Genomic DNA, 20,217 nt, shown 5'->3' with positions numbered 1-20,217 from the left:
ATAAGTTTTGCATATCAATAATATAAAGAATTTTGAAGTCTGCAAACATATTGCGTTAAAGTTATTAAACTAACAGATTCCATCACTGTATCTCATGGGATATTTCTCATCACTGCATGGATAGTAAATTTCAAATATCTTAAATTCTTAACTGTCTGAATTCTCACTCAAAACAGTGGTAGAATCTATAGAACAGCCCAGTCACGAACTTTACAAGGAACTAAACATGCTGAATAAGTCGCAGGAGGTCTCATTATGAGGAATCTTTTTATCATTTTTCAGCATGTCTTAATACATGTATAAATGAAATATCAATAAACTATAACTAATCCAGCATGTCTTAATACATGTATAAATGAAACATAGCCAAACTATGCCTAATCCAGCATGTGTTAATACATATATAGATGAAATATCATCAAACTATGCCTAATCCATGTACAAAAATAGGATTACATAACATTTATTTATTTCAACAGTTCCACCCTCTATAATCACTTCTTCCAGTCAAAAATTCAATTCAGGCATGAAACTAAAATTCAAAAACCTCTTAATATTTTATACAGCATTTGAATTAATTTCTCTTGAAAGAAATTTAATGTGATAAAAGATCTTTCATGCTTTTACGATAGTTCATAAATATCTGAAAAAAATCTATGTAAAATATGAAATTTAAAATTCATTTGATTGATATAAATCATTTTCCGGTGTTTTTCAATGTAGTTTTGTACAGAATTTTTTACTGCAAACAAATCAATTACCATAACAAAACCAACTTACCTTTAATTAATAAATTATCAACGAGCTGATAATTAAATCTCTGAGAAATCGCCACTATTGTTATAGAACATGCAGTGAAACAGCTATAACAAGATGTACAGGTGAGAATTACAGGTAAATCACAAAATTTTCCACATCAACGGCTACTACTCTATCTTCTGTCTGTGATAACAATAGATTATGGTTTTACATCAGACTGAAATAGAAAAGAAAAAGATGACAAACTAGCATTAAGAACCCGTTTATCCTGTTTTTCTGGAATCAGAAATATCCTGCTAATTTAATGACATAATCATCATATTGTGTTGCTGTCAATAATACACAACAGGTTTTTTTTCTTTAATAATATTTCTTTTTATTATGAAATTTCAAGATTTACTACAATTTTATTAGGTTAGGTTTAAATGCAGGTTTTACAAGCTTATTTTAATCAGTCTGGCCGAAATTTTTACATTTAACCACAGACAATCAGGGTTTTTAATGTCCCAATAATATCCGACTATGTAATATCAATTAGTGACACAAATCTCACCTGATAAAAAACTAAGTGAACTTATACAAAGATATTTGAGTGAAAATGAAGTAAAGACAAATTATTATGTATAATATATATATATATATATATATATATATATATATATGAGGCCTTTATAATATATATATATATGCAAAGTCTCTATCTTGGACAGGCTTCCCAATTCCCAGTAGTCTATGAATAGTCTAGCCTATGGTGAAATCAACCAATAATAGTTAAAACAACAGGTAAAACTGTGAGCTACTGCTCACTGATGATACCCCCACCAAAATATTTTGGTAAACAGGAAGTTGTTGAGTGATGAATCTGAAAACACATCACACGGTGTAACTGACTTATATAAATCCTGAAACCAAATTTCAGAAATCCTTGTCAAGTAGTTCCTGAGAAAAATGTGACGAAAATTTTCAACTTGGCTATCATGTGTAAAATAATACAAGTGTTTGGTAAACAGGAAGTTGTTGAGTGATGAATCTGAAAACGCATCACACGGTGTAACTCACATATATAAACCCTGAAACCAAATTTCAGAAATCCTTGTCAAGTAGTTCCTGAGAAAAATGCGACGAAAATATTCATGGGACGGACGGATGGACTGACAGACTGATGGAAGGACAGACAGAGGTAAAACAGTATATCCCCCTTTTTTAAAGCGGGGGTATAATTAGTATGTAACATGACATTTAAATGTAAAACTGCAGCCAACTCAACCCCACGGTGAAGCTGGGTGTATAAAGAGCTTGTCGCTCACCTGGATCAATGTGCATCTTTAACATTATTGACTAGATAATATATATGACTAAAATCTCTTTTGTTCTCTTTATGTAATTTTTTTGGAACAAAATGCAAAAAATGGGTACAAAATTGTTATTTAAGGGCAATAACTCCTTTAGAAAATGAACTGACAATTTTGGCAATGTTGACCTAAAATAAGTTTTGATGATCATTTTTGCTTTTTACAGTTTCTCTCTAACTTCTATAGTTTTTACCCAAAACTTAAAAACAATAAAAGAACAGAGGCCCAATGTCCCCCACATTGCACATATTTTATCTTTCCAGGGTCAATACAAATAGTTTTAAAAAAAAAAAAAAATGTTTTTTTAAACTTTTTAAAATTATCTTAGAGAGTTGAAGACTTGAGAGCAATTGCTGATATATCTAATATTTCCAAGGGCCATAACTCATTAAAAATATTTCATGAGCAATTATTTTCGAAATTGTCCGTGACATTGCTGATATGATATTGATAAAAATCTGGCAAAATTTGTACATGTGAGAGCGCTTACAATGAAGATTTCCATATAATTAATACTTCTAAGAGGCATAACTTTTAAAAATAATTGATCGGCACTGATTTTAAAACTTGTCCGAGACATTGCTGATATTAACCTATGATGTAAGTTTCATAAAAATCTGGCAAGAATTGTACAGATGAGTGCACTAACATTGCAATTTTCCATATAATTAATTTTTCTAAGGGGCAGAACTCTTCCAAAAATAATTGATCAGCACTGATTTTCAAACTTGTCTGAGACATTGCTGATATAAACTTACAATATAAGTTTCATAAAAATCTGGCGAGAATTGTACACATGAGAGCTCTAAAAATGCTATTTTCTATATTATTAATATTTCTATTGGTCATAACTCTTTTAAAAACTATTGATCAGCACTGATTTTCAAACTAGTATGAGACATTGCTGATATAAACCTACAATATAAGTTTCCCAAAAATCTGGCAAGAATTGTACACATGAGAGAGCTAACGATGCAATTTTCCATATAATTAATGTTTCCAAGGGGCACAACTCTTTTTAAAATAGTTCATCAGCTTTTATTATCGAACTCATATGAGACATTGCTGATATAAACCTATAATATAATATTTATAAAAATCTGGCAAAAATTGTACATGTGAGAGCACTAACAAAACTGGACGGACAGGCAGACAGATGGATGGACGCCCAATATTTCTATGTCCCCAGTAAAGCATTGGGCAGGGGACAAAAAGCCTTTTTAGGGCAATAACTCCTATTAGGAGTTGACTGATAATTTTGGCTATGTGAACTAGATATCATTGAGATGGGAGCCATCTCTGTGGGCCCGGCTGTGAATAATGTGTGGTAAAATATTTGTATCTTTATCATTGGACATGGGGTTGTCAAATGAAACCAAAGTTTTTGACCTTGACCTTTGACCTAGGATGTTGTACATAAATTATGACACACCCTCTGGTGTTGGTTTATATACATATCAAGTATAAACTTTGAACTCATAACGGTTCTCAAGATATAGAGCGGACACGATCTTTACCATAGGACATGGGGTTGTCAACTAAAACCAAAGTTTTTGACCTTGACCTTTGACCTAGGAAGTTGAACATACATTATGACACACCCTCTGGTGTTGGTTAATATACATGTCAAGTATAAACTTTGAAATCATAACGGTTCTCTAGATATAGAGCGGACACAATTTGTTACCGACGGATGGACGGACGGACGGACGGACAGACAGACTGATCAATATAGGGTGGCCGCAATTCGGCGGGGCCCTAATTAAGTGTAGTTCTTGTCTTGCTAATAATTTTTGCTTTATCTGCATGTACTATAATTCTTGCCAAAAATGTGTAAAAACCATCATTAAAGGGCAATAACTCCTACAAGGGGTTGACTAACAATTTTGACCAGGTTAACTTATTAATAGATTTTGTCTCGCTAATCATTTTTGTTGTATTTCTCTCTATCTATTATATGTTTTAAAATAATTGGTAAAGATCATAATTTAGGGGCAACAACACATTTAAGGAGGTGACTGACAATTCTGGCCATGTTGACTTATCTGTAGATCTTATCTAACTGATCATTTTTTGTCTACCTTTTATAGGCTTTAAGATAAATGTCAAAAAAAATTCTTCATATAAGGGCAATAACTCCTGTAAGAAGTCATCTGGCAATTTTTATGGAAATGTACATTGGACAGATCTTTACATTCTGAACATTTATGCCCATTTCAGACTGTCTTTCTATAGCAATTTCCAAAAATAATAGACAATACTTGCATTTCACCTAATGTTCTATTTCAAGCCATGCTGCCTGGCAAGCAGGATCATCAAATACATCTCTTTAAACTGGATGATTATGGCCAAGTAGTTTCTAAGGAGAATATTTTTGTAAAATTTAACGAATGACAGAAGCAAATTGATGAGAAAAGCTCATTTGGCCCTTTGTGCCATATGGGCGAAAAATTGAGCATGCAGTTTGCACCACAAAATACTGTTGCAAAACTAACATGTCAATAAACAGCTGCGCCATGAGCGCATGATACGCCCGTCGTCTTGTGTGTGAATTTTTATGCAATAAGCATAAATAGTTTCTGACATACGGCGTGACATGCGAAAACCCCCCTTTTTTTTTACAAAAAACTCAATATCTCTAAAATAAAATTTTGAATCAAAACCAAAAAGTATGCAGATCTTTAGATTAATATAACTAAAAAGTGTGTAAAATATTAAGCAATAATCATAAATCGTTTTTGAGATACGGCACGACATGTGAAAACCCCCCTTTTAAAAAAAAAAAAATCAATATCTCAAAAACAAAATTTTGAATCAAAACCAAAAAGTATACAGATCTTTAGATTAATATAACTAAGAAGCGTGTAAAATTTTAAGCAATAATCATAAATCATTTTTGAGATACGGCGCGACATGTGAAAAACCCCTCCCCCTTTTTTTACAAAATACTCAATAACTCAAAAATAAAATTTTGAATCATCACCAAAAAGTATACAGATCTTAAGGTTAATATAACTAAAAAGTGTGTAAAGTTTTAAGCAATAATCATAAACTGTTTTTGAGATACGGCGCGACATGTGAAAAACCCCTCCCCCTTTTTTAACAAAATACTCAATATCTCTAAAATAAAATTTTGAATCATCACCAAAAAGTATACAGATCTTAAGATTAATATAACTAAGAAGTGTGTAAAGTTTTAAGCAATAATCATAAATTGTTTTTGAGATACGGTGCGACATGTGAAAAAAAACACACACCTGTTTTAGTTACTAAGTCCCGTAACTCAAAAAGTTTTAATCTTATTTTCACCAAAAAGTATACAGATCGTTTGACCATCATAAGAAACAACTATGTTAAGTTTCATGAAATTTGGATAAGTCATTCTCAAGTTACGGTGCGACATGTTTACGCTGGACGGACAGACAGACAGACGGACGGACGCCAGACATTTGTATACCATAATACGTCCCGTCAAAAATTTGACGGGCGTATAAAAACACACACCTGTTTTAGTTACTAAGTCCCGTAACTCAAAAAGTTTTAATCTTATTTTCACCAAAAAGTATACAGATTGTTTGACCATCATAAGAAACAACTATGTTAAGTTTCATGAAATTTGGATAAGTCATTCTCAAGTTACAGTGCGACATGTTTACACCGGACAGACAGACGGACGGACGCCGGTCATTTGTATACCATAATACGTCCCGTCAAAAATTTGACGGGCGTATAAAAACTAGTTTGACCCCAACGGTCACCTCATATTCATGTGCCTATCCCAAGTCTGGAACCTTGTCAGTTGTTGTCTTATGTCATATCTTAATGTTGTTTTTTTGTTATTTGGAGAACCTGACATTGATTGATCTCTGATAGTTTCTGAATAATTTAATCACTACTTGTTTTAAGACTAGGACTGATAAAGAGTTTATACATTGTTGAAAATCGTATGTTTTTCCTCTTTTGCACATTTGTGTTGGGTTGCTGTCTCATTAACATATTTAAGCATAGTCACATTTCTTTATTCATACGTTACATGAAATTCATTTCTTATGCAATCATTTAAACTCCTAGAATGTAACAAAATCCCTTTTGAGCCTCGTTCAAGCAAAATTGAATTGCTTCTGACCAGCCTTACCTTAATTTATGTAAATATATGAACGGCTCAACTTTTTAATTTTTTTGTAAATTATATAACAACAAGAAAGGATTGTAACAGGATGCTGTTACGAAGTCTCCCAAACGAAGCTCCCATAATTCGTAATTCCCAGGGTCGCCTGACATTGGACAAAGTCCAGTGAAACTTGGTTTGGTCCAGTAAAGTTATATGCATTAGTGATGCCTGGGGACTAATCCTGTATATCATTCAAATCATCTTGGCATGACAAACCAGAATATATATGGTTTAGGGGTGGGGATCTCGACCATTTACAAGATACTAGAACATTGGGGGTGGGGGGAACCCCTGGGGACTGACCCTATACGTCATTCAAATGTTCGAGACGTGACAAACAGGAATAAATATGGTTTAGGGATGGGGATCTCGACCACTTACAAGATATTAGAACTTTCTTAAATGGCAGGGGGTGGGGTGACCCCTGGGGACTAACCCTTTATATCATTCAAACCATCTTCGCATGACAAAGCAGAATATATATGGTTTAGGGGTGGGGATCTTAACCACTTACAAGATATTAGAACTTTCTTAAATGGCAGGGGGTGGGGGTGACCCCTGGGGACTAACCCTGTATTTCATTTGATGTGCTTTATCATGACAAACCAGAATATATATGGTTTAGGGGTGGGGATCTTGACCACTTACAAGATATTAGAACTTTCTTAAATGGCAGGGGGTGGGGGTGACCCCTGGGGACTAACCCTGTATATCATTCAAACCATCTTCGCATGACAAAGCAGAATATATATGGTTTAGGGGTGGGGATCTTAACCACTTACAAGATATTAGAACTTTCTTAAATGGCAGGGGGTGGGGGTGACCCCTGGGGACTAACCCTGTATATCATTCAAACCATCTTCGCATGACAAACCAGAATAAATATGGTTTAGGGGTGAGGATCTTGACCATTTACAAGATATTAGAACTTTCTTAAACGGCAGGGGGTGGGGGTGACCCCTGGGGACTAACCCTGTATTTCATTTGATGTGCTTTATCATGACAAACCAGAATATATATGGTTTAGGGGGGGGGGATCTGAACCATTTACAAGATATTAGAACTTTCTCAAATGGCAGGGGGTCGGGATTACCCCTGGGGACTAACCCTGTATATCATTCAAACCATCTTAGCATGACAAACCAGAATATATATGGTTTAGGGCTGGGGATCTCGACTATTTACAAGATATTAGAACTTTCTTAAATGGCAGGGGGTGGGGTGACCCCTGGGGACTAACCCTGTATTTCATTTAATGTGCTTTATCATTTAGAACATTTTCAATTAAAAAGATTGTGTCTATCACAAACGGTTTTCAATTTATAATCATTTGAAAATTTAAAAAAATAAAATCCCATAGGGTTCTATAGTAAAACCCTCCTTTCTTTTTGCCCCTCAAAGTACCCCTTTATAAACCCCATTGCACAAACAAAACCCTGATTGCACCACTAGACATGTTAGTCTAACATATTGTGAAACCCTAAGTTAATCTGACAAGCGGTTTTGGAGAACAGGTGCGGACAAGTTCAAATTTAAAAGCGGTGGAAGAAGAAGAAGAAGAAGAAGAAGAAGAAGAACTGAGCAAAACCAATAAGTCTTCCCAAACTTCGTTTGGGAGACTTAATTAATTGCTTACATTCACTTGAGAGTGCAAGTCTTGAGTTTGTTAGGTTCTGGTCTTGATCCTTAGCAACTCATTCACTCACTGGACTTTAAAATTGATAAGGGCTGCTTTACAGACATTTCTTGGCTGTTGTCTGCTCTATGCTCGGCCAGGTCGGGTTGTTGTCTCTTTGACACATTCCCCATTTCCATTCTCAATTTTATTATCTATGATTGCAGCATATAAGAGCGAGAACATAGACTGGACAGTTGCAGAAAGAATTATGTTTCTCTGTGTAGACTATGACTGCAGAATGTAGCTTTTATGTGAGCTAGCTTGTTAAAAATCAAACTCAGTAGATTATATCACGAGATGTAACTGTAATAGGCCTAATTCAAATCATCAAATTATTTGAATTCAGAATTGAGAAGAGATTTTCAGGTTTGAATCGTTCCTGGTTTAATTGTCCCTTTACATTACCTATGTTGAAGATCAGTCCAGTGTGCTTGTAACATTATAATACACATTTCTCATCATTATTCAGATATTACTTATGCTTGTTTCACACAATCACTTACTGCTTTTTATAGCCATGACCTGACAACTTAGAAGCAAGGACATAAAGAAAACAATAGACTAGGAAAAATATGTCAACCATGTTATTTATCATTAACTATGATTCAAAGAAATCCATTGAATAGCCTGGTAGGATTCATTTGTGAAAGATAAAGAAAACGATGCTTTTGATAAGGGAAGCAACTCTTTTGATTAAAACCAAAGTCAAATCCAATGTCCATTACTGGAATTCAAAAACATAGGATTATTTTCCCCTGATTTCCTATCTTATCTACAAACCCAGCTCGTTAATCTTGTTTCATTGGTAAAAACATTTTATAATGAATGTTTGATACCAGAATTGAATACTGAAAATAGAGAGCAGAGATAAAAGCATCATATGTCATAAGTCTAGACCAATCTTACAGCTGGACAATTATATCCTGATATACAATGAATTATTCTACAAACCATTCAATACAGCAGACATTACCCATCATGACCATCATATAAAACACATCTTGTCAGTGTTTTAAAAGCATGTCAAGTCAAACTATAGGGTAATAATATTGATAGGGACAACTGTACTTTAACAGGGTTATATACCATGCAATTTAATTTTCTAAAGTACAGCCCTATTTTCTATGATTTTTTAATAGCTATTTGCACTTGAACAATGTTCTTTAAAATGTAATAGCATTAACTGAATTTTTCACTGGTAATGTCATAATCTTCAAAACTGATTTATTCTGACAAATAATAGTCTTGATTTTTCTATAGACTTAAGGAGGAAGTTCTAGGAACAGTCCTATGAGGATTTGTTTCTTTTTTCTATTCATATCTCTATCAAGCGGCAATCAACAGGCATCTTGCAAAGAACATAATGATTTCAAAGTCATATTTGTTGGAAATAGTTATCCAAATTGAATAAGTCACTATAGTTTGTTTGTATACCATTACTGTTAATTTCTGTCATTAATCTACTCAAGTGTAAACAATTTTTGAATAAAAGGGGCAGCAACTCTTTCCATGAAAATATCAAATGATCAAATTGATCGTAAGTTATACTGAAATGTTTCTTACTTATGAATAGTTGTCATATAATGATGTGACTATAGCCCACTGTAATCAATATAAGAATGTATAAATTCAAAGTCAATAATGATACATAAATAGAAAACTTGATGTTGACAAATTTTCCCAGATAAAAATCCATGCAACTTTTAAGACTATTTCCTCACAAAAGACAAGAAACAGTGTATATAAAGTGCGAATCCAGTTAGTTCATTTTCACTGTTGTATGCGAGTATGTCTATTGTAGAATAAAGGATGATGGAAAAAACTGCGTTTGTTTACTTTTTAAAAATATAAAATGATTGATTTGAATTTATTTTTTAACACAATTTCATTAGAATATAACTTTTTAATGTATAATAACAGGATTTAATTCCAAAAAAGAGTAATTAAAGCAGCAGAATCCATAATATTGATTACTGAATGCGATTCATTTTAACTATAAATGCGATGATTTATCACTGTAAGTGCAATCATTTCTGATGTGGAATTTTTGGAGGTGCGATGAATTTTCATTGTTTTTTTTTAATATGTATTCGACATGCAACAACTGAAAATAGTTTTTAAATCACTTTAAAATTGATGATAGTCGTACATGCTTACTTGAATATACACGTGTATAACCACGTTCATATCATGCATATTCAAATATTATTGGTGAGTTTGCTATAAGCGTGTCATGGATCCGAAAATTTATTGGAGCAGAACATTCATGAATGTAACGTATTTCTACGGAGAGTTTTTCTTTAAAAGTTATAGAACTCGCTTAACAAAATTTGTCACGCCGTGTCATACGTATGTCTACCCTATTGACAGGCTTTTTCACAACGAACAGTACAATAATATACAACGAACGGTGCTAAAGAAAGTAAACAAACTACAATGTGAATGAATCGTACAGTGCCAAAATTGTGAAGTCAATTTTGCAAGTAAATGTCTGCAAAAATAATTAAAACAACGGGTTTCTCATTCGCATTATGTATTTTTAACAACATCAAATCACAAAATACACGGTCGCATTAAGTGTAAGAGCCAAACAAATATGCTCTATTTGTAGATTAATCAAGTTTGAGTTACACAGAGTGTTTGTTTCGCGATGTTTTCAAGTAACTCACAGACCTGTCTATTTAAAATAGTGACATGTGTTTATGTAATATAATTGATATACAATGCTGCCAGGAGCAGTAAACATTGTTTTCATAAATATTGAATACTTAACTGAACATTACGTCAATTAGTCTTTGGTGAAAATATAATGACCTATAATGGTATATTTTTACAAATTGGGACTTGGATGGAGAGTTGTCGCATTGGCACTCATACCGCATCTTCTAATACATTTGTATCTAAGAACGGTACCGGTATATCTACCAACATCGCTTTGCGATGTAGCAATTAACGTCCGGAACCAACTGTACGGTGGTTATACCAAGTGGTATAGAACCATTTAAACATGTAATAATAATAAACTGTTTTCACTATTTCCTTCTATTCTTATAAATGCGTATTTGCTTATTTGTAACACCAACTTATAAGAAATTCAAACATAAATTAAGGTAACTCGACTGTTGCTCAAACATTCTTTACTGTATTAGATGTATACCCAACGGCACTATAAATATTAATTACCCAGTCATCAAAGCGTCAATTGTTTGTACAAGATGAAAACGTATCCACTCATTTAATCGTGAAATGAAGATCGTTTTGTGAATGCTCTTTATTATCTAAAATGCATCCATTAGAGCTCTTTTCCTATTGCTTGTAGTTTAAAGGTTTGGTTGGCTAGCTTGCTTTGTTTGTATAAATGTTTGCTCAATCTTAATTATAATGCTTAAGCAAACATTTATACAAACAAAGCAAGCAAGCCAACCTAACCTTTAAACTACAAGCATAAGGAAAATAGCTCTCATAACGTTTAATTTATTAGTATGCGATGTAGATTTAGGCCGAAACAGAAACTTTGTTTTTTCTGTGACGTGGATTGGCTTAACTTTCCAAAATATATGTATTCAATGATGGCGTGTCATAGGGAAGGATAGATTTTATTCTACATATAGATCTGGATCTGGAAAAATTATTAGAGAAAATATATACATGTATGACTATATTAGCAATAAATGCCATTTTTAAGGAATTTATTGATATATTACCTCAGACTTTTACTCACTAAGTATGCATATATAATCAATCCTTCTGACTTTATAAATTTTGTTAGAGAGTCGGCTGAATTAAGACTTTATATAATGAAAGTTAATTAGTTTCCTTCTGTGAAAATGCATCGCATATACAATAGAAATGAATCGCCCTACAGTGAAAATGAAAGTCTAGTATCATTATTCGACAGTAAACATGAATCGCATAACGAAAACAACATAGTGGAATTTGATTCAATATCAACAAGCTGAATAACAAAACCTGTTTTAAGTTATACAACATTAATAATCATGTTAAAAGGTACATTTTTCCACAAATGAAACTTAACTGCTACTTTGAAATCTCTTGCACGCTCTGTTCGTGAACTTTTCTTAATATTTATCTATTTGTGTATCAATTTTGCACCTGGATGGCTGTAGGCGCCATGAAAACCCGTCCGCATCCCATACCAATATTATGAATTTATAAAAACAGTACACATTATATATTATCTGTTATTTTATTCAAAAATCATGAATTTGTCGTCTGTTTATTTATCATTCTACATCAGAAATTCATCACGGATACAGTGAAAATGACATTTCAGGAATCGCACATTACATACACTGAGAAATGTACCCAGTTTCTGGCAAATTAGCATATTAGGGCTTGATGTGATACATAGCATAACAAATTATAAATCAACGAAGAATTAAGTTTTAGTTAAATTAATTAATCTTCTTAGTGTTAACTTTAATTAAAATCTTTACATGCTAGTACATTAAATGTAATACTATAGTTTCTCTTGTTTTAAACAAAAGATAATTATTAATAAAAGTAGATGTGGAAGTACAATATTAATGAGACACCTAACCAAAAATCAAACAGGTGTAGATGTCAACATATTAGGTATTCAATAAGAGACAAGTGTCCATTTCCAGTATATGTAGCTATAGCAGTATACAAGCCACAGATAATTATAGAATTTTTGTTTTAAATTGAATTATAACACGTTACAATACAATACAAAAATAATTTGCTCAAGACACACTTCTCCGAACAAATTTAATCTTGGAAAACAGTTTAACATATGAATTATTTATCAACATGTTACATGACTGTCATATAACACAAAAACGTGATTCCTTCAGGGTCCTCATTGATAATCATTTCTCAAATTTCATCAATTTATATTCATTAAACACAGCATACAAATATGCAATATAGATAAAAAAAAATACATTAGCAAATCAGATAGTCCTGACTGTTTAATAATTTGAATATAATTTTACAAACAATATTTCATCAAAAAAAACAAAACCACTTAAGTGAGGTGATAACAATTTGTACTTTAGGGCAACATCACTTAGTTTAGGTTCATTAAAAGTTCACTCAGAAGGTCATGTGGGGGAGTTTTTTTTTTAAATGGAACAGTCAAAGTAACACAAGATTTCTTTAAAATATACATTACCAGAAAACTTCAAATTTGAAGGAGTAGAGCCTCATATACTGCTTTAAACTGAGATATTTGAATTTTTTAACTATAAATGATATGTAACAACTCTCTAACTCTATCATTGTCTTTTTAATGTTTGTGTATAATGTATTATTTGTTTTTTTCTTTTTCTACAGACAATCATCTAGCATGAAAGTTTAGTTATATGGTTATTATTATTATTATTATATAGTACAGTGTATAGGGATGCTAATGAAACAGCATGCTAAAATAATTGGTTTATCTAGTAGGTATTTCTTCATAACTTTGTAAAGCTTACCCCTCATTGAAGAATAATTGATGAGAAAAGGCACCTAAACTGGTTGATTCTGAAATGTATGGATTCTAATGAAATAGTTTTGGCCTTTTGTAAGAATCATTCTAAAATCAACCATACAAATAACTCAACTGATGAGTAACTGAAAAGAATGTATCAACTCATGCAACAATCTATCAAATTCTAAAAAGTGAAGCATTGCCTTTGAACCATTTTATGGGGTAGCTGATGAGGACAAGATGGAAATATTGTATATACCTAAAATGAAATAAATACAAAAAAAACCAGCAAATTAACTATAAACAAGTAAACAAGTCTGCAGTAGTAACTATCTGTCTACTGATACAAAACTAATTTAATAAACTAAGAATCTATTTAAACAATTAATTTCCTGGTGTCAATCTTTATGAATGGCTGAAGCTATCAATCTTCTGACTGTAAAAACGGAGACAACCACAAGATGAACGATTCCAACCTATATAACATTTGTAAAAGAAATTAACTATAAATGTTTTACAAGTTAGAAGATGTGTTGCATTGTGGTATGTTCAAAAACATGGTATGTGTAAACAGTACGGTCTAAAAAATAACCAAAAGATCAGAAATCGTTAAAAATTATTGGCACTTGATTAATCACAAAAAGTTATAGAAAGTGGGAAAATTGGAAACAGCATAAGAAAGAGATATTTAATCTGAAATTGTTATGATATCCATGTCAATAATCCACAACTTGTTTTGATGTATTCCTATTTGATGGGTAAAGATGATAGACAAGAAAATATTACTTTTACTAAACTCAATTATAACCAGTGTATCCTTGAAATACATATCAAAATAAAATGTCAATAGTCTGAACTAGAAACACCACCAAGGCCAACCCAATTATTTTCTTGCCAAAAATAAAGACCCTTTTTCCAACCTTTATTAGACACTGAAGATCACATAATGTCAGTTTTATCCTTGTTACCCACTCCTTCCAAAGATATTGACTTTTTCAGTCATTTCCCGCACACAGAAGCCTTGCTGAGCCCTACTTTAACAAGAGGCACATATGTGTCTGTATTGCTCACTTGGTAAAAAAAATTGCCTGCTTGCACATTCAGACTCTTCAATGCGCATACATCTTTTACTATTGTAACTCTGTGTTGCTGATCATATTTGCAATTTACATCTTTAACCAAGCTCCTATAGTTATTTCAGATAACTGAAACTGCATAAAAAAGTAAAAATCAACATTTCAGGGGCAATAACAGGTTGTCAAAGGAGTATGCTCAGTAAGACCCCTTTTTGGCCCCAAAATATAGCAGTTTTACAAAATTGTTAAAATGTAAACGATAGCTATTTATTGGAAAGTAGAATACTTCTGTTACGTAAATATGGGCTGTTTTTGACAATACAATGCACATGTATCGGGTACTAGCATCATTAAGTTATGCTTAATTACTGAAATCTTCAAAATTTTAGCATTTTGGTTAATTTTGAGACGGTTTCCGTCTGAAATGGAAGTGGCCGCATTTGTGTTCATTCTTAATATTTAAATGTAAGTTGTATTTGATGATAATACATAACATATATAAAGGTTGAGAATGAACACGGATGCGGCCACTTTCATTTTTGACAAAAACCATCTGAAAAGTGACATATTATGGCATATTTGATAGATTTTCATATTAAAGCTTGAACTTGAGCCTCTTTAATGACTAAATCAGTTCAAATCTTTCACATAAACTAATTGAATCGACTGAAGTAGACACTTAAGTGTTTAAAAAGTGTCCAAAATCTTTCATCAGATGAACCTGAATTTTGAGGCCAAAATCGGCCCTTACCGGACCTACTCCTTTTCAGGAGATAGATCTTGTCATGCTTATAATTTTTTGCAGCTAGATCATCTTGTCTTGCTTATAATTTTTTGCAGCTAACAACCTAGCTCCTATAGACAGATTTTTCTCCAATGAGTATAGAAACATATAGTTTTCATGATAAACAGCTAAAAATAGGGGGAATCAATAATTCAGGGGCAATAACTTCAAAATGATTAGTTAAGATTTTTCTCCACTGGCAGCCATTTAAGTTGATCAACCTGAATGAAAATCACAATCTTTATAGTTGACATCCTTCAGATGAAGCAAACAAACTTTGATATCAATCCAATGATCAGTTTCAGTGAAGAAGATTTTTTAAGAAAAGTTTACACAATGGATGACACACAACAGCCGACAGACAGACGGACAATGGATGAAAATGGATGGCAGAAGCTCAGTCATGGCCCTGCAGGCCAGATGATCTCATAAAAACTAACTCTTCATCTCTCCTTGATCAAATCTATGCTCTTCAATTAGGCCCCTACTGTTGCAATTGTTTTAATAAAATTTCTAAAAACCACAAATGTCAGCAAGAATACATAACAGGAAAGATTAACAAATTATTCAATGTAAAAATAAGAAGGTGTGGTATGATTGCCAATGATACAACTCCACCAGAGTTAAAATGAAGTTGATGTAAGCAACTACGGGCAACCGTAGGGCCTTCAACAATGAGAAAAACCCATACTAAATAGTTGCTATAAAAGGCCCCGACATGAAAAATATGAAACGGGAAAACCAACAACATGCAAATAATTTAAAACAACTGAAAATTTTACAGATAAAACTTATGTGGTACTTTTAGGACAGAGAAGAGGTCTTGATCTGTTGTAAAAAGCGAAGAGAAATTTTAATTTAAAAATAAAAAAATTTAATAAAGGCACTGGTCGGATTACCAGTTTTCATTAGAAGTTTTGGTTTCCTATAGCACCTCATCTTCCATTTACAGAACATTTGAGAAAGTTGATTGGTTAATGGATGTATTTAGATACAAACACCATTTTCTGATTTTAAATAAAAGAATCCATGTTGTGTTTTATCAATCACAATTCTTATCTGTGAAAAACATAAAGGATTGTAACTGTAATTCTTAAATTAATTTTAGTACTGTTAGTTCATTGTACAGTAGATTTTTATTAGGAAGAAATATCGGTTAAATCAAAGGATGATGATTGATACTGGAACTGACAAAAATAAGGGAAAATTGAAGGTTTTGCCAAAGCTATATTGCTCACCTGGTATACTGTAAACTGAATGTTTAATGGAGATTACATTGCTCACTTGGTATTTCTATATAAAGCTACAAATTTTTTATAGAAAAAGTGAGAATGCTGATGATGATAATAGTTTACGATTCAAACTTCATTGTGTAGAGGAGAATGCATTTATCATGTAAAGAGCAATATTCTTTTGTTTTCATTTTATGTTATTGCAAATAAAAAGAGCATGCCTTAAAGGAATAATGTTTAAAAGTAAAAAAAAATCCTATCATTATTCTTCCTTAACAATCAGATGATCTTATTATGTAATGACAATATGCAATGATTTGACAAGACAAATAATTCCTAATCTTATAAATCTTAATGCAAATATCTCCTTTATTATACATAACAAGAATGTGTCCATAGTACACGGATGCACCACTCGCACTATCATTTTCTATGTTTAGTGGACCGTGAAATTGGGGTCAAAACTCTAATTTGGCATAAAAATTAGAAAGATTATATCATAGGGAACATGTGTACTAAGTTTCAAGTTGATTGGACTTCAACTTCATCAAAAACTACCTTGACCAAAAACTTTTACCTGAAGCGGGACAGACGGACGAACGAACAAAAGGACAAACAAACAAACGGACGCACAGACCAAAAAACATAATGCCCCTAGGTGGGGCATAAAAATAAGGAAATGTGGTAAGATTACCAATACGACAGCAATACATCAAATGATGTGGATGTCAGCAACTACAGGTCAAATACAACCTTCAACAATGAATATAAAATATGCATTTTGTAAATTGTTATGCTTATGAAGTACTCCTAAAAATGAGACCTATGAGTTTGTCACCAAGAAACCAATAACTTTTGTAAACATAAAACTGATGGTTATTGACCACCCACTAATCATGTGTGTAACCAAGCAAATTCTTCTCATTAACTTCTAGAGATATAAAACCCTAGCCTGTAAACTTTATATAAAATATATCCATTAATTTAAATAATTAAAGTTTCTAATTAAACTTAAAAGAAAATGTTCAATAAGACTTAGCTCCTGTTTAAATATTTACTATTTGAAGTATTTGAATTCTGTAACAATTGAATATCAGATCGTGAGGAGAAAATTGAATTTCTGTCAACGGCAAGAGAGATTTACAATTGCTGAGAGTGAAAACAAATGTGGACTTAAATTAGATATTTTGAAGACATATTTAAAAAAAAAAGACAATTTATGGGCAAATAAGATATGGTCTGAGGTTAATCCAAGTTGAGTTTTACAAGAGAGTTTTTGTAGAGAATGAAATTGCAATTAGTTTAAACAATGAAATCATCAAATGGAATGACATAATGATCATTCAGTAAAAAATAGTGAGTTTAATTTGGCCAAAAAAAAGGTGAGAAATTGGTTTTTTCGGGGGGTCCAGAGTTAATTTATCAGATGGTCTTTAATCATACAAATTTTTGACTGTAATGGCCATTTTAAATGTTGGATGTCAAGTGTCTTCTAAATGCAGATTGACCATTAATACCAGAACTGGTAGTCACTATAAAAACAAGAAATGATTGTAACAGGATGCTGTTACGAAGTCTCCCAAACGAAGCTCCCATAATTCGTAATTCCCAGTGTCGCCTGACATTGGACAAAGTCCAGTGAAAATTGGTTTGGTCCAGTAAAGTTAATGCATTAGTGATGCCTGGGGACTAACCCTGTATATCATTCAAATCATCTTGGCATGACAAACCAGAATATATATGGTTTAGGGGTGGGGATCTCGACCATTTACAAGATACTAGAACATTGGGGGTGGGGGGAACCCCTGGGGACTGACCCTATACATCATTCAAATGTTCGAGAAACGACAAACAGGAATATATATGGTCTAGGGGTGGGGATCTCGACCATTTACAAGATATTAGAACATTGGGGGTGGGGGGAACCCAGTGGGAACTGACCGTATACGTCATTCAAATGTTCGAGACATGATGAACAGGAATATATATGGTTTAGGGGTGGGGATCTCGACCATTTACAAGATATTAGAACTTTCTCAAATGGCAGGAGGTCGGGATGACCCCTGGGGACTAACCCTGTATATCATTCAAACTATCTTGGTATGACAAACCAGAATATGTATGGTTTAGGGGTGGGGATCTTGACCACTTACAAGATATTAGAACTTTCTTAAATAGCAATGGGTGGGGGTGACCCCTGGGGACTAACCCTTTATATCATTCAAACCATCTTGGTATGACAAACCAGAATATATATGGTTTAGGGGTGGGGATCTTGACCACTTACAAGATATTAGAACTTTCTTAAATAGAAGGGGCTGGGGGTGACCCCTGGGGACTAACCCTGTATTTCATTTGATGTGCTTTATCATGACAAACCAGAATATATATGGTTTAGGGGTGGGGATCTTGACCACTTACAAGATATTAGAACTTTCTTAAATGGCAGGGGGTGGGGTGACCCCTGGGGACTAACCCTGTATTTCATTTGATGTGCTTTATCATGACAAACCAGAATATATATGGTTTAGGGGTGGGGATCTCGACCATTTACAAGATATTAGAACTTTCTCAAATGGCAGGGGGTCGGGATGACCCCTGCGGACTAACCCTGTATATCATTCAAACCATCATAGCATGACAAACCAGAATATATATGGTTTAGGGGTGGGGATCTTAACCACTTACATTAGAACTTTCTTAAATGGCAGGGGGTGGGGGTGACCCTGAGGACTAACCCTGTATTTCATTTGATGTGCTTTATTATGACAAACCAGAATATATATGGTTTAGGGGTGGGGATCTCGACCATTTACAAGATATTAGAACTTTCTCAAATGGCAGGGGGTCGGGATGACCCCTGGGGACTAACCCTGTATATCATTCAAACCATCTTAGCATGACAAACCAGAATATATATGGTTTAGGGGTGGGGATCTCGACCATTTACAAGATATTAGAACTTTCTCAAATGGCAGGGGGTCGGGATGACCCCTAGGGACTAACCCTGTATATCATTTAAACCATCTTAGCATGACAAACCAGAATATGTATGGTTTAGGGGTGGGGATCTCGACCATTTACAAGATATTAGAACTTTCTCAAATGGCAGGGGGTCGGGATGACCCCTGGGGACTAACCCTGTATATCATTCAAACCATCTTAGCATGACAAACCAGAATATATATGGTTTAGGGGTGGGGATCTTGACCACTTACAAGATATTAGAACTTTCTCAAATGGCAGGGGGTCGGGATGACCCCTGGGGACTAACCCTGTATATCATTCAAACCATCTTAGCATGACAAACCAGAATATATATGGTTTAGGGGTGGGGATCTCGACCATTTACAAGATATTAGAACTTTCTCAAATGGCATGGGGTGGGGGTGACCCCTGGGGACTAACCCTGTATTTCATTTCATGTGCTTTATCATGACAAACCAGAATATATATGGTTTAGGGGTGGGGATCTCGACCATTTACAAGATATTAGAATTTTCTCAAATGGCAGGGGGTCGGGATGATCCCTGGGGACTAACCCTGTATATCATTCAAACCATCTTAGCATGACAAACCAGAATATATATGGTTTAGGGGTGGGGATCTCGACCATTTTCAAGATATTAGAACTTTCTCAAATGGCAGGGGGTCGGGATTACCCCTGGGGACTAACCCTGTATATCATTCAAACCATCTTAGCATGA

General features: G+C 33.5%; 1 protein-coding gene across 3 annotated transcripts in view; it reads right to left on the bottom strand.

Moving 5' to 3' along the window:
• Positions 1-20,217, bottom strand: part of LOC127723161 (neuronal calcium sensor 2-like) — a 104,970-nt gene that overhangs the window by 49,528 nt on the left and 35,225 nt on the right. For all 3 annotated transcript variants that reach the window (XM_052229690.1, XM_052229668.1, XM_052229684.1), the window contains one exon: positions 781-976. The gene's annotated coding sequence lies outside the window, so the exon portion shown is untranslated. The remainder of the gene's footprint in view (positions 1-780; positions 977-20,217) is intronic.

The sequence above is a fragment of the Mytilus californianus genome, unplaced genomic scaffold (assembly GCF_021869535.1).
Source record: "Mytilus californianus isolate M0D057914Y unplaced genomic scaffold, xbMytCali1.0.p SCAF_1, whole genome shotgun sequence".
Classification (NCBI taxonomy): Eukaryota; Metazoa; Mollusca; class Bivalvia; order Mytilida; family Mytilidae; genus Mytilus; species Mytilus californianus.
Note: the sequence above shows the minus strand (reverse complement) of the source record. Positions and strands in the feature narration are given on the sequence as shown.